At 50.3% G+C, this 13,279-nt stretch overlaps 1 protein-coding gene and 1 pseudogene across 20 annotated transcripts in view; one reads left to right on the forward strand and one right to left on the reverse strand.

Annotated features, from left to right (window-relative positions):
* The window catches only part of LOC108589316 (E3 ubiquitin-protein ligase RNF216), a 103,157-nt gene that overhangs the window by 13,774 nt on the left and 76,104 nt on the right, over positions 1-13,279 (reverse strand). For 13 of the 20 annotated variants that reach the window (XR_013530305.1, XR_013530303.1, XR_013530304.1 and 10 more), the window contains one exon: positions 4,350-4,483. The exons of the other annotated variants lie outside the window; for them this stretch is intronic. The gene's annotated coding sequence lies outside the window, so the exon portion shown is untranslated. The remainder of the gene's footprint in view (positions 1-4,349; positions 4,484-13,279) is intronic. 20 annotated transcript variants of the gene reach the window in all.
* On the forward strand, positions 4,435-7,890 carry LOC108589306 (PDZ domain-containing protein 4-like; annotated as a pseudogene).

Consider the following 13,279-nt stretch of genomic DNA (forward strand, 5'->3'; position numbering starts at 1 on the left):
TCAAGCTTATCAGGCCTGACTTGGATTTTTGTTTTGTTTTTGAGACCAGGTTTCACTCTGGGTGACTGCGTTCACCCAGGCTGGAACGCAGTGGTGCAATCATGGCTCACTGCAGCCTTGGATTGCCAGGCTCAAGCTATCCTCCCAACTCAGCCTCCTGAGAAGCTGGGACTATGTCACACGCCCAGTTAATTTTTAACTTTGTCGGTAGAGATGGGGTCTCAACGTATTGCCCAGGCTGGTCTCAAACCCCTAGGTTCAAGCAATGTGCCCGCTTCAGCCTCACAAAACGTTGGGATTACACGGTGAACCACCATGCCCGAATGGATTTTTTTCTTAATGAATATGTGTATCTGTGTCTCAGAAGTCAATGTGCAATTTACTCCAACCCCCATCCATTGCCCCAGAAATGTAATTAATAGAAATTTATCCTGAAGAAACAGGCCGGGCACGGTGGCTCACGCCTGTAATCCCAGAACTTTGGGAGGCTGAAGGAGGTGGATCACCTGAGGTCAGGAGTTCAAAACCAGCTTGGCCAATATGGTGAAACCCCATCTCTCCTTATAATAAGAAAATCAGCTGGGTGTCAGACCGTATGCCTGTAATCCCAGCTACTCAAGAGGCTGAGGCAGCAGACTTGGGGAGCAGAGGCTGTAGAGAGCCAAGATCACGCCACTGCACTTTAGCCTTGGTGACAGAGCAACATTCCATCTAAAAAAAAAAAAATATATATATATATACATATATAGAAAACTTTTTTGGGGGAAATGGGGTCTTGCTCTGTTGCCCAGGCTGGAGTGCAGTAGTGGGGCATAATCTCGGCTTCCTGCAACCTCTGTCTCCCAAATTCAAGCAATTCTCTTGCCTTAGTCTCCCAAGTAGCTGGGATTACAGACACACACCATGATGTCTGGCTAATTTTTTATATTTTTAGTAGAGACGGGGTTTTACCATGTTGGCCAGGCTGGTCTCGAACTTCTGACCTCAGGTGATCCACCTGCCTCAGCCTCCCAAAGTGCTGGGATTACAGGTGTGAGCAACCATGCCTGGCCTATTTTTATTGTAGAGGCCAGGCACAGTGGTTCACCCTTGTAATCCCAGCTACTTGGGAGGCTGAGGCAGGAGGATTGCGTAAACCTGGGAGGCAGAGGTGGCAATGAGCTGTGACTGCACAACTACACTCCAGCCTGGGCAACAGAGCAAGACTCTGTCTAAAAACACAAAACGTGTGTGTGCGCGCGCGCACACACTTTTGCAGAGTCAGGGTTCGGCTATGTTGCTCAGGCTAGTCTCGAACTCCTGGCCTCAAATGATCCTCCCACCTCTATTTCCCACAATTATAAGCCTGAGTCACTGTGAGTGGCCTGTTTCTTGTTTGTACACATTGACTACAAACTATAGCACCTGTAAGGAGTCTGTAAACATACATCTATAAATAAAAATCCTGGGCCAGGCACAGTGGCTTATGCCTATAATCCTAGCACTTTGGGAGGCCAAGGCTGGTGGATCGCTTGAGGTCAGGAGTTCAAGCAGCCTGGCCAACATGGTGAAACCCAATCTCTACTAAAAATACAAAATTAACTGGGCATGGTGGCTCATGCCTGTAATCCCAGCTACTCTGGAGGCTAAGGCAGGAGAATCACCTGAACCCAGGAGGTGGAAGTTTCAGTGAGCCAAGATTGTGCCATTGCACACCAGCCTGGGCAACAAAGCAAAACTCCATCTCAAAAAAAAAAAAAAAAAGATTTTGAAGAAACACAGACTATTGGCAGTGATTATCTTTGCATGGTAGGATGTTTGGTTGGGCTTTTTTCCTCCTTCAGATAGGGTCTCAGTCTGTTGCTCAGGCTGGAGTACAGTGGCACCTTCAAAGCTCACTGCAGCCTCTGCCTCCCGGGCTCAAGTGATCCTCCAGCCTCAGCCTCCCAAGTAGCTGGGACTACAGACATGTAACAACATTCCTGGCTAACTTTTGTAATTTTTTGTGGAGACGGGGTTTCACTGTATTGCCCAGGCCAGTCTTGAACTCCCGGGCTCAAGTGATCCTCATGCCTTAATCCACCAACCTGCTGGGATTACAGGCATGAGCCACCTCACTGGACGATCTTTTTTTCCTTAATATATTGGTATTTTCTAATTTCTTAAATGATAAATTGGTGCTGTTTCATGTGTAAAATATTTCATAAGAATATATATGTAACCTCATGCCTGTAATCACAGCACTTTGGGAGGCCGAGGGAGGCGGATCACAAGGTCAGGAGATCAAGACCATCCTGGCCAACATGGTGAAACCCCATCTCTACTAAAAATACAAAAAAATTAGCTGGGCATGGTAGCACGCGCCTGTAATCCCAGCTACTTGGGAGGCTGAGGAGGTAGAATTGCTTGAACCCAGGAGGTGGAGATTGCAGTGAGCCGAGATCGCACCACGGCACTACAGCCTTGGTGACAGCACAAGACTCCGTCTTAAAAAAAAAAAAAAAAAAAAGAGGCCAGGCGTGGTGGCTCAAGCCTGTAATCCCAGCACTTTGGGAGGCCGAGGCAGGTGGATCACGAGGTCAAGAGATCGAGACCATCCTGGTCAACATGGTGAAAGCCTGTCTCTACTAAAAATATCAAAAAAATTAGCTGGGCATGGTTGCGTGTGCCTGTAATCCCAGCTACTTGGGAGGCTGAGGCAGGAGAATTGCCTGAACCCAGGAGGCGGAGGTTGCAGTTAGCCGAGATCGTGCCATTGCACTCCAGCCTGGGTAACAAGAGCGAAACTTCGTCTCAAAAAAACAAAAAACAAAAAACAAAAAAAAAAAAAAAAAATACATGTATCATCTTACTGTGTTTTCTCCCAATGGGCTCCTATCAAAGTCTTTCCCCAGGCAAAAGGAAAAGCAGGAGAGGGCTAAAGGGGGAGAAAGTGGAATGGGGCAGCTCTTAGCTATGAATTGCAAAACAGTGGCAGAAGCCCCTGCTGGGTGCACGGGAGCCCTGGGACTGAGTGCTGGCTTGCCCGCTACTGAGCCTGATGGTTCTGAATGTCTCTCTCACACCCATTGTTTTTTAGTCTTTGACATAAGGAGAAACGACCCAAGTTAAGAAAGCAAATTCTGGTCAGGCGCAGTGGCTCACGCCTGTAATCCCAGCACTTTGGGAGGCCGAGGTGGGTGAATCAGCTGAGGTCAAGAGTTCGAGACCAGCCTGGCCAATAAGGTGAAACCACATCTTTACCAAAAATACAAAAATTAGCCGGGTACAGTGGCGGGTGCCTGTAGTCACAGCTACTCAGGAGGCTGAGGCAGGAGAATCGCTTCAACCCAGGAGGTAGAGGTTGCAGAGTACAGAGATAAAAAAAAGAAAAAAATCTGACTTTACTATAGCGTTAAGAGTTTACTCGTGCTTGTTCAATCCACCTTATTTTGCTGCTGTTGTTTTTGTTTTGTTGAGCAGCCTAAAGCCATGGCTTTTCGCTTCTGCCTCTACTGGTAAGTGATAAAGAAGGATGAGGAAGGGGCTTTACCGCCCCAATCAGAAACAGGAACTAAGACGCCATGACTGTATTCTCTTCCTTGCAAACCCCTGGTTCCATGTTGGTAGAAGCCAGGTCCAGAGGTGCCGGTAGGATGGGCAGAGCTGATGCTCGGGTGGCACAGGCTGAAGAGGATGATGGTAAATGTAAATGATCCAGAGGGAGTGTGGGTCCGCGACTGTCCTCTGAGCACCATGGAGATGCTCTGCCCATAGCCCGTAACCTTGCACTCAACTAAAACCAAGATGATCCCTCGATGTGAGCACCCATGTTTGCTCTGTCCCCAAGTGGGCTCGGGCTGTTTCAGGTACATGGACCTTGGGTTTTTTTACAGAGTCTCGCTCTGTTGCCCAGGCTGGAGTGCAGCAGCACAATCTCAGCTCACTGCAACCTCCACCTCCTGGGTTCAAGCAATTCTCCTGCCTCAGCCTCCCGAGTAACTGGAATTACAGGCGCTCACTGCCACACTCGGCTCATTTTTGTATTTTTAGTAGGGACAGGGTTTTGCTATGTTGGCCAGGCTGGTCTCGAACTACCAACCTAGGTGATTTGCTCACCTTGGCCTCCCAAAGTGCTGGGATTACAGTTGTGAGCCACCGTGCCTGGCTCAAGGACTTTGGGAGCTGCCACCCTCCATATGACCCTCCAGCTTCAGTCCTAAGCTATGTGAGAGGTCTCAGAACTAGGGTCTCCCTTTGCATAGTAGATTTCCTGCTCCCCGTGCTCAGCTTCTTCACAGGAATGCTTTTACTCCTAGCATGCCTGGGTCTTGAACACTTGGGCAGATCCACCGGGCTGCCAAGGCTTTGCTCCCCAGCTGAGAACTTACCTTAAGGCAGGGACTCGAGCTTCAGCCTCTGAGCTCTTGGGACCAGGGTAGAAACAAGCTTGATGTGCCGAGAGGAGGCAGCCACCTTAGTGACAAAGTCTCATCCTGAGCTTTCGCAAAGACACTAGGAAATCCTGAAATTAAAACGACGCAGTGAGCCTCACATGAAAATAGTAGCTACCTGTCATCTCAGCGCTTTTGGGAGGCTGAGGCAAGAGAATTGCTTGAGGCCAGGAGTTCGAGACTAGCCTCGTCAACAGAGACCCCGCCTCTACAGGGGGAAGAGAAGACACTAGCAGGATACCTTTATCGCTGATGGAAAGAAACCAATCGGTGGCAGAAGGGAACATCAGAAGCCTGCAACACAAGACTAAGTTCATGCTCTGTTTCTGGCTTTAAAAATGAAGGAACTGGCCAGGTGTGGTGGCTCACACCTGTTACCCCGGCACTTTGGGAGGCTGAGGGGGCAGATCACCTGTGGTTGAAAGTTCGAGACCAGCCTGACCAACATGGAGAAACCCCATCTCTACTAAAAATACAAAATTAGCTGGGCGTGGTGGTGCATGCCTGTAATCCCAGCTACTCAAGAGGCTGAGGCAGGAGAATTGCTTGAATCCGGGAGGCGGAGGTTGCGGTGGGCCGAGATCGCGCCATTGCACTCCAGCCTGGGTAACGAGCGAATCTCCGTCTCAAAAAAAAAAAAAAAAAAAAAAAAAAAATAGAGATACAAAAATTAGCCAGGCATGGTGGCGTGTGCCTGTAATCCCAGCTACTCGTGAAACTGAGGCAGGAGAATTGCTTGAACCAGGAGGTGGAGGCAGTAGTGAGCCGAGATGCCACCACTGTACTCTAACCTGGGCAACAGAGTGAGATTCCATCTCAAAAAAACAAACAACATGGCCTCCCCTGGCCGGCCAGAATCATGGGATGTAATATGTGCGTGGTCCAGAAATCGGAGGAGCAGTACAAAGTGATGCTGCAACACCCCCATCAGCCATGACCCGGCAGAGTTTATGGAGGGCGGCCTGCAGGAGGCAGACCGCTTGGACGCGCTGGAGTATAAGGAGGTGGAACTATATAAAAGCAGCCACCGCGACAAGCTGGGCTTGATGGTTTGCTAAAGGACGGACGACTAGAAGGACATGGGCATTTAAGTCGGAGAGGTAAATCCCAACAGCATTGCAGCCAAAGATGGCCGATCCGTGAGGGAGACCGCCTCATCCAGATTAACGGCGTGGGCGTCCAGAGCCGGGAAGAGGTGGTTGTTATCCTCAGCCAGGAAGAGAACACCAACATCTCCCTGCTGGTGGGCCGACCTGAGAGCCAGCTGGCGAAACGGTGGAAAGACAGCGATCACGATGACTTCTGGGATGACTTTGGCTCTGAGAATGAGGGGGAGCTGCGTGCTCCTAAGCTGAAGTCACCCCCTGCCCAGCAGCTGGGAAACGAAGAGCAGAAGGGGGCTCCTGATGCAGGCCCAGGCCTGAGCAACAGCCAGGAGCTGGACCGCGGGGTGGGCCGAACAGAGGAGAGCACCCGGAACGAAGAGAGATCTGAGCACAACCTCGGGGACGAGTCCCCGAGCTTCACCAACACCCCGGGGAGCCTGCGCAAGTTCGGCCTGCAAGCAGACGCCCTGCAGAGCCGGGACTTCCATTTCAGCATGGACTCTCTGCTGGCTGAGGGGGTGGGGCTGAGAGGGAGCGATATCCCAGTCCTCACGGATGAAGGAGTACAAGCGCTGCCGCGAGCTCCTGGAGATCAAGTGCCACATGGAGAACGGCAACCAGCTGGGCCTCCTCTTCCCCAGGGCCTCCACAGGCAATAGTGCCCTGGACGTCAACCGCAACGAGAGCCTGGGCCACAAGATGGCCATGGTGGAGGAAGAGCTACGGCACCTGGAATTCAAGTGCCGCAACATCCTGCGGGCGCAAAAGATGCAGCAGCTGTTCGAGCGCTGCATGAAGGCCTGGCTGCTGGAGGAGGAGACCCTCTACGACCTGGCGGCCAGTGAGCCCAAGAAGCACGAGCTGTCCGACATCTCCGAGCTGCCTGAGAAGTCGGACAAGGACAGCACCAGTGCCTACAACACTGGAGACAGCTGCCGCAGCACCCCACTGCTCGTGGAGCCCCTGCCTGAGAGCCCCCTGCGGGGGGCCGCTGCTGGCAACTCCAACTTGAACCGGCCCCCCCTCGTTGCCACACCTGCCAAGGCAGCTCCTCCACAGGGGAGCCCTGCCAAGTTCCGGTCCCTCTCCCGGGATCCTGAGGCCAGCCAGAGGCAGCACGTGGAGGAGCGCATGGGTCCCGAAGGCAGCCCTTACCTCTAGCGGCGCCACCACGGCCAGGTCCATGAGGGCGAGCACTACCACAGCTGCATGCAGCTGGCCCCCACGCGAGGCCTGAAGGAGCTGGGCCATGGCCCCCTGAGCTTGGCCGGTGGCCCTCTGGTGGGTGAGGGGGTGGTCGCCGCCACCGAAGCGCCGCGCACGGAGTGGAAGGTGAAGGTGCGCGGCGACGGGACCCGCTACGTGGCCAAGCGACCCGTGCGAAATCAGCTGTTGAAAGCCCGGGCCCTGAAGATCTGGGAGGAGCGCAGCGGTTTATGACAACCGACGACGACGTGGTGAGCGAGATGAAGATGGGCCGCTACTGGAGCAAGGAGGAGCGCAAATAGCTTATGATCTGCGCCCGCGAGCAGCGGAAGCGACGCGAGTTCATGATGCGGAGCCAGCTGGAATGCCTGCGGGAGCAGCACAACCACGACAGCAAGCCTGGGCTCAAACATCATCGCCCTGAGCCACCGCAAGACCATGAAGAAGCGGAAGAAGATCCCGGACAACTAGATCACCATCCAAGAGATGCTGGCCCACAGTGCGCGCTCCGCCGATGGCAAGCGGGTCTACAACCCTCTGCTCTCGGTCACCACCATGTGAGCTGCCCAGGTGGGTGCACGGCCCAGGCCCAGGGAGCCCCCTGGGGCCCCAGCCCTCTCCCACAGAACTAGTGTGTGTGTGTGTATACGCGTGCTCGCCGAACGCATGCACACACCTTCCCCGTGTGGGTGTGCCCACAGGGTTTTGTTAGCAGAGAGAAGGTCCTGAGGAGAAGGGACGCTTTTCTTCCTTCTCCCCAAGTAGTCACCAGGCTGGTGGCCAGCACTGGGGGAATACCTGTAATGGGCACCCCTTCAGCTGTATGTGCGCATTCCCCATCCCCCACGCTCTTGCATGTGCTTTCGCGTGCACGCACACACACACACCCAGTGCTCTCTCCACCAGACCCGTGGACTTGCAGACAGGGAAGCTGAGCTGAAAGGAGCACAACAGGGTGTCAGCTTCGCTGCTGAGCTTGGCCTCCTCCCCACTGCTGTACACGCAGTTATTGGTAGACAAAGGCACCCCTGATTTTTGTGGCTTTTCTCCCTTTCTGTGCTTGCCAATAGTTTCTTGTTTTGTGGACCTGCCCTGGGGGCTGGCAGCTCCTTCAGGCAGCCTGGCAGAGGTGAAACTCCCCCCTCCACTGATGGCTGGGAAGGGAGTGGGGGAGGAAGAGTTGGAGGGAGGGCTGGGGATAGGAGGGAAGGGGATGGAAAGGTGGGAAAAATGGGAAGCAGCTGTTCTGGTGGCTTCCACTCTGAGGTGTGGGAATGGGGAGCCGCTGGGGGGGGGGTCACCTCTTTCCCCAGTGACTGAGAGAGCAAGACTGCAGGGACAGTGGGTTCCTGCAAGGTGTCCACCAAGAAGTCACTGTGCCCATTCTGCACCCCACACCATCTGGAGCAGGGGTTTCTCTCCTGAGTGAACTGAGGAGGGTGCTTGGATGGCAAGCAAGGGGTCTAGATGCCAAGCCCCATGCATAGCAGTGGAAGACCCTGGGCCATGCGGCCTGGAGTCAATTTGGTGGTGATCTGCAACCTGGACCCCAGTGAAAGGCAGTGGGCTGAGAAAAGAGAGGCCCCAACCTCCTCAGGTTTTGCATATGTGACCTAGGCTGCCTGTGGCGTTTGGCAGACAGGCTGCACCACCCCTTTCCCCCTGCATCTCGAGAATAAAGCAAGCTGCCTTTGTACTCTGTTGAATCCTTAAAAAACAAACAAAAAAACATAAAAATAAATAAAATTAATACAGATGTTCCGTGGGTGCTCACGAGAACGACTGGGGCTGGGCAGACCGGAGAGACTTCCTTGGGAGTGAAGGTCTGGTGAAGAGATGTGGCTGCCGTGTGCCAAGGGAAACACACAAAGCCCCCTCCAGAACTCTTCTGAGGAACAAAAGCCTCAAGCTGCCAGGGGAACTGCCATTCCTGTTGCCCCCAGAGCAGAGGCGAGACCTTGTGCTTTCCCCCTCAAACAAGGGACAGGAATATATCATGGGCTCTGGCTTGGAGGTGTCCTGACACCAGGGGAGGGACAGGATCACTGTATTAAGAGATCCAGGGCCCACCTAGGACTGAGACAACAAAGAGAACTTGTCTACCCACAGGCCTGGAGATGCAAACAGCAGCCGTCAACAGGAGGAGGGGGTTAAGAGAGGAAGGTCACTTACAGCACAAAGCCTTGCTAGGGAATTGTGAAGCTGGTGGTCCACTGTGGTAACCATGGTGACAAGCCCACCTCCCACTCGACTCCTGGCTGGACCTGCTCAATCACCCTCCGGGCCTCCCTGCTCCTTACACAGTAACAGCACAGCAGAACCAGCCCATGTCCTAGTCTCTACTGTCGTCCTATGCACATCTAGCCTTCCAGAAAAAAAAAAAAAGGCCAGAGACGGAAACTGAGAGAAAACAACCCACTGCAAAGAAGCAATGCAACAAACAGATGTTAATTTCATCTCAGGTCAGCATCAGCAAGTGCATGTCCACAGCAAGTGCGCTGCAAATGAATACAGAACCAAAAAGACACAAGAAAGAGAAACGAATACATCCTCCACCACAGTAAAAGATATTTTTTGCTTTTCTTGATACAGGGTCTCACTCTGTCTCCCGGACTGGAGTGCATGGTGTGACCTCAGCTCACCGCAACCTCTGCCTCCAGGCGCAAGTGATTCTCCTGCCTCCACCACCCAAGTCGCTGGGACTGCAGGCGCCCACAACTACCACCCAGTTATTTATGTACTTTTAGTAGAGATGGGGTTTCACTATGTTGGCCAGGCTGATCTCGAACTCCTGACCTCAAGTGATCCACCTGCCTTGGCCTCCCAAAATGCTGCAATTCCAGGCCTGAGCCACGGTGCCCAGCCATCACCATAGTAAAAGATTTTAATGCCATTTTTAGCAACTAAGATGTAGAATACAAAAAATAGCAAGGATATATAAGATCTAAGTAACAGGCTGGGCGCAGTGGCGCGTGCCTATAATCCCAGCTACTCAGAAGGCTAAGGCAGGAGAATTGCCTGAACCCAGGAGGCAGAGGTTGCGGTGAGCCGAGATCGCGCCATTGCACTCCAGCCTGGGTAACAAGAGTGAAACTCCGGCTTAAAAAAAAAAAAGATCAGATCTAAATAACAATTTAAAAGCCCAAGCTATTGGCTGTAGACAAGATAATGCACTCAAATGATGAGCGAATGTACTTTTTTTTGAGATGAAGTCTCCTTCTGTCACCCAGGGTGGAGTGCAGTGGTTCGATCTCAGATGGCTGCAACCTCCACCCTCCTGCAGTCAAGCAAGCACATCCTGCTAATTTTTGTGTTTTTAGTAGAGATGGGTTTTTACCATGTTGGCCAGGCTGGTCTGGAATTTCTGGCCTCAAGTGATCTGCCTGCCTTGGCCTCCCAAACTGCTGGGATTACAGGTGTGAGCCACCACACCTGGCCTAGCTTGCCATTTTTTGTAAGTATCCCATAAGTGCTTAAAAGAATACATTCAGCTGGGCATGGTGGCTCATGCCTGTAATTCCAGTACTGTGGGAGGCCAAGGCGAGGCCAAACCTCCACCTCCCGGGTTCAAGTGATCCTCGTGCCTCAGCCTCCTGAGTAGCTTGGATTACAGGCATGTGCCACTATGCCAGCTAATTTTTGTATTTTTAGTAGAGATAGGGTTTCACCATGTTGGGCAGGCTGGCCTCGAACTCCTAGCCTCAAGTGATCCACTTGCCCAGAGTGCTGGGATTATCAGGCGTGAGCCACCATGCCTGGCCAAGTTTTTTTTTTTTTAACCTGCTCTGTTTCTTTTCTTTAAAAAATTCAGGATAACACTTTATTTCATAAAACAGAATGACTGTTCCTTTTTTTTATTGAGACAGAGTCTCACATTGTCATCCAGGCTAGAGTGCAATGGTATGATGTCGGCTCACTGCAACCTCTGCCTCCCAGGTTCAAGCGATTCTCCTCCCTCAGCCTCCCAAGTCTGGGATTACAGGCACACGCCACCAGGCCTGGCTAATTTTTGTATTTTTAGTAGAGATGGGGTTTTGCCATGTTGGTCACACCGGTCTTGAACTCCCAACGTCAGGTGATCCACTCACCTCAGCCACCCAAAGTGCTGGGATTACAGGCATGAACCCTCATGCCCAGCTGTGTTCCTCTCGTTTTTAAATTTCTGCAAATTTCTGCTCAGACTCTTTTACCTTTGGGGATTTGCTTTTTTCTTTTTTAAATATTTTTTTCTGGGAGACACAGACTGGACAAATCGAGGTGGGTGCTCCCTATCCTTTTTTTTGAGATGGAGCCTTGCTCTGTCACCTGCTGGAGTGCAGTGGGGAGACCTCGGCTCACTGCATCCTCTGTCTCCCGGGTTCAAGCAATTCTCCTGCCTCAGCCTGTGAGTAGCTGTTACTACAGGCCCATGCCACCATGCCCAGCCAACTTTCGTATTTTTAGTAGAGACAGGGTTTCACCATGTTGGCTGGGACAGACTTGATCTTTTGACTTCATGATCCCTCTGACTCTGCCTCTGAAAGTACTGGGATTACAGGCATGAGCCACTGCACCAGCCCCTATTCTTTTTTCTATGCTAGCCACATGAGCTGAACGTGGTTAAAGTTCAGTCTTTTGATTTAAGATGTGCATTAGGACTATAATAAGAAGTTACAAAGAGAAAACTAAAATCAATTCTTGGAAAGGTTTGATTAAACCTAATAAAATAATTGGCTTGTACTTAAGATTAATAAAATTGGCCAGAAGCCAGCCACAACTGGGCAAGCAAAGGCAAAGATAAACCATTTTTGGACATGAAAAAGACAATTTCAGATACAGTCGTGTTTTATAATTGTGAGATAGCACTATAAATAACTGCCATAAATTCCAAATTAAATGGGACACTTTTCTAGAAAACAAATTACTAAAATTGACTGACAAACAGAAAACCAGAATAAACTACTCAACATTGAATGAAATGGATCCATCCTAAAAAATATAGTCATCAGGGAGGGAAACACCAGTAATTTTATCACATTCTATTAAAGATTTTTGCAATGTTCATAACTCAAAGTGAATTTATATCTAAAATATATGAATAAAAATGCTAAAAATAAGAAAACCCCGACAGAAATACATGTTTGTGATGAATGTACAAAGCAATCTTACATACTGTCTGTGGCTACACTCCTGTCTAATAAATAAACAAAAACATAGATATATAGCAATTTTGGCCAGGTATGGTGGCTCACGCCTATAATCCCAGCACTTTGGGAGGCCGAGGTGGGCAGATCACTTGAGGTCAGGAGTTTGACACCAGCCTGGCCAACAAGGGGAAACCCTGTCTCTACCAAAAATACAAAAATTAGCTGGGCATATTCGTGGGCCCCTATTATCCCACCTACTTAGGAAGCGGAGGTTGCAGTGAGCTGAGATTGGGCCACTGCACCCCCGCCTGGGCAACAAAAGTGAGACTCATTCTCCCCATTCCCCAACCCCGAAAAAAAGATATATAGCAATTTTAGGAGTTTAATCTCAGTGAGGAAGAGTACAAAGGGTTGTCAACAGTATCTATGAGGTTTTAGTTCTGTAGAAAATCTGAACCCCGGCTGGGCGCAATGGCTCACGCCTGTAATCCCAGCACTTTGGGAGGCTGAGGCAGGTGGATCACTTAAGGTCAGGAGTTCGAGACCAGCCTGACCAACATGGTGAAACCCCGTCTCTACCAAAAGAAAAATTTTAAAAAATTAGCTGGGTGTGGTACTGCACACCTGTAATCCCAGCTACTTGGGAGGCTGAGGCAAGAGAACTGCTTGAACCTGGGAGACGGAGGTTGCAGTGAGCCAAGATTGCACCACTGTACTCTGACCTGGGCAACAGAGTAAATCTCCATCTCAAAAAAGAAAAAAAAGAAGAGGGATAATGTGGGGTGGGGAGTTGGGGAGAGATAGCATGGGGAGAAATGCCACATACAGGTGATGGGAAGGAAGGCAGCAAATCACACTGCCATGTGTGTACCTATGCAACAATCTTGCATGGTCTCCACATGTACCCCAAAACCTAAAATGCAATTAAAAAAATAAATAAAATCACTGATTATACAGAAAAAAAAAAAAAGAAAGAAAATCTGAACCCAGCAAACTTTTGTTTTTCACATCCATTGGGCTCAGGATGAAGTAAACTTTTGACATCTGCTCAATTTAGTTCATGAGTGTGAAGCTTCTTTTTCTTTTACTTTGCTATGTATTTATATCTCTTCTAATATTACTAATCAAAAATAGCAAGAAAGAATTATGGACATGTCATAGGAAAAACTTCCTTCAATAAGACCCAAGTGCAAGTCATGATAGAAAAACAACAACAAAAACATTTGGCCTTATCAATATTTAAAACCATAGTACCAGTTTCATTCTTTCCAAACTCAAGTCAGTTTCATCTTAAACAACAAAAGATCCAAGACAGACATCCTCCTCCAACACCATCCCATCCTACCACCATGAGTGTTGCTCACACTTCTTCACCAAGCGCTGGAAAAGGACAGTCTACATAAAACTGGCGCAGCCACCTCCTTCTCCA

This window comes from Callithrix jacchus, chromosome 2, assembly GCF_049354715.1.
Source record: "Callithrix jacchus isolate 240 chromosome 2, calJac240_pri, whole genome shotgun sequence".
NCBI lineage: Eukaryota > Metazoa > Chordata > Mammalia > Primates > Cebidae > Callithrix > Callithrix jacchus.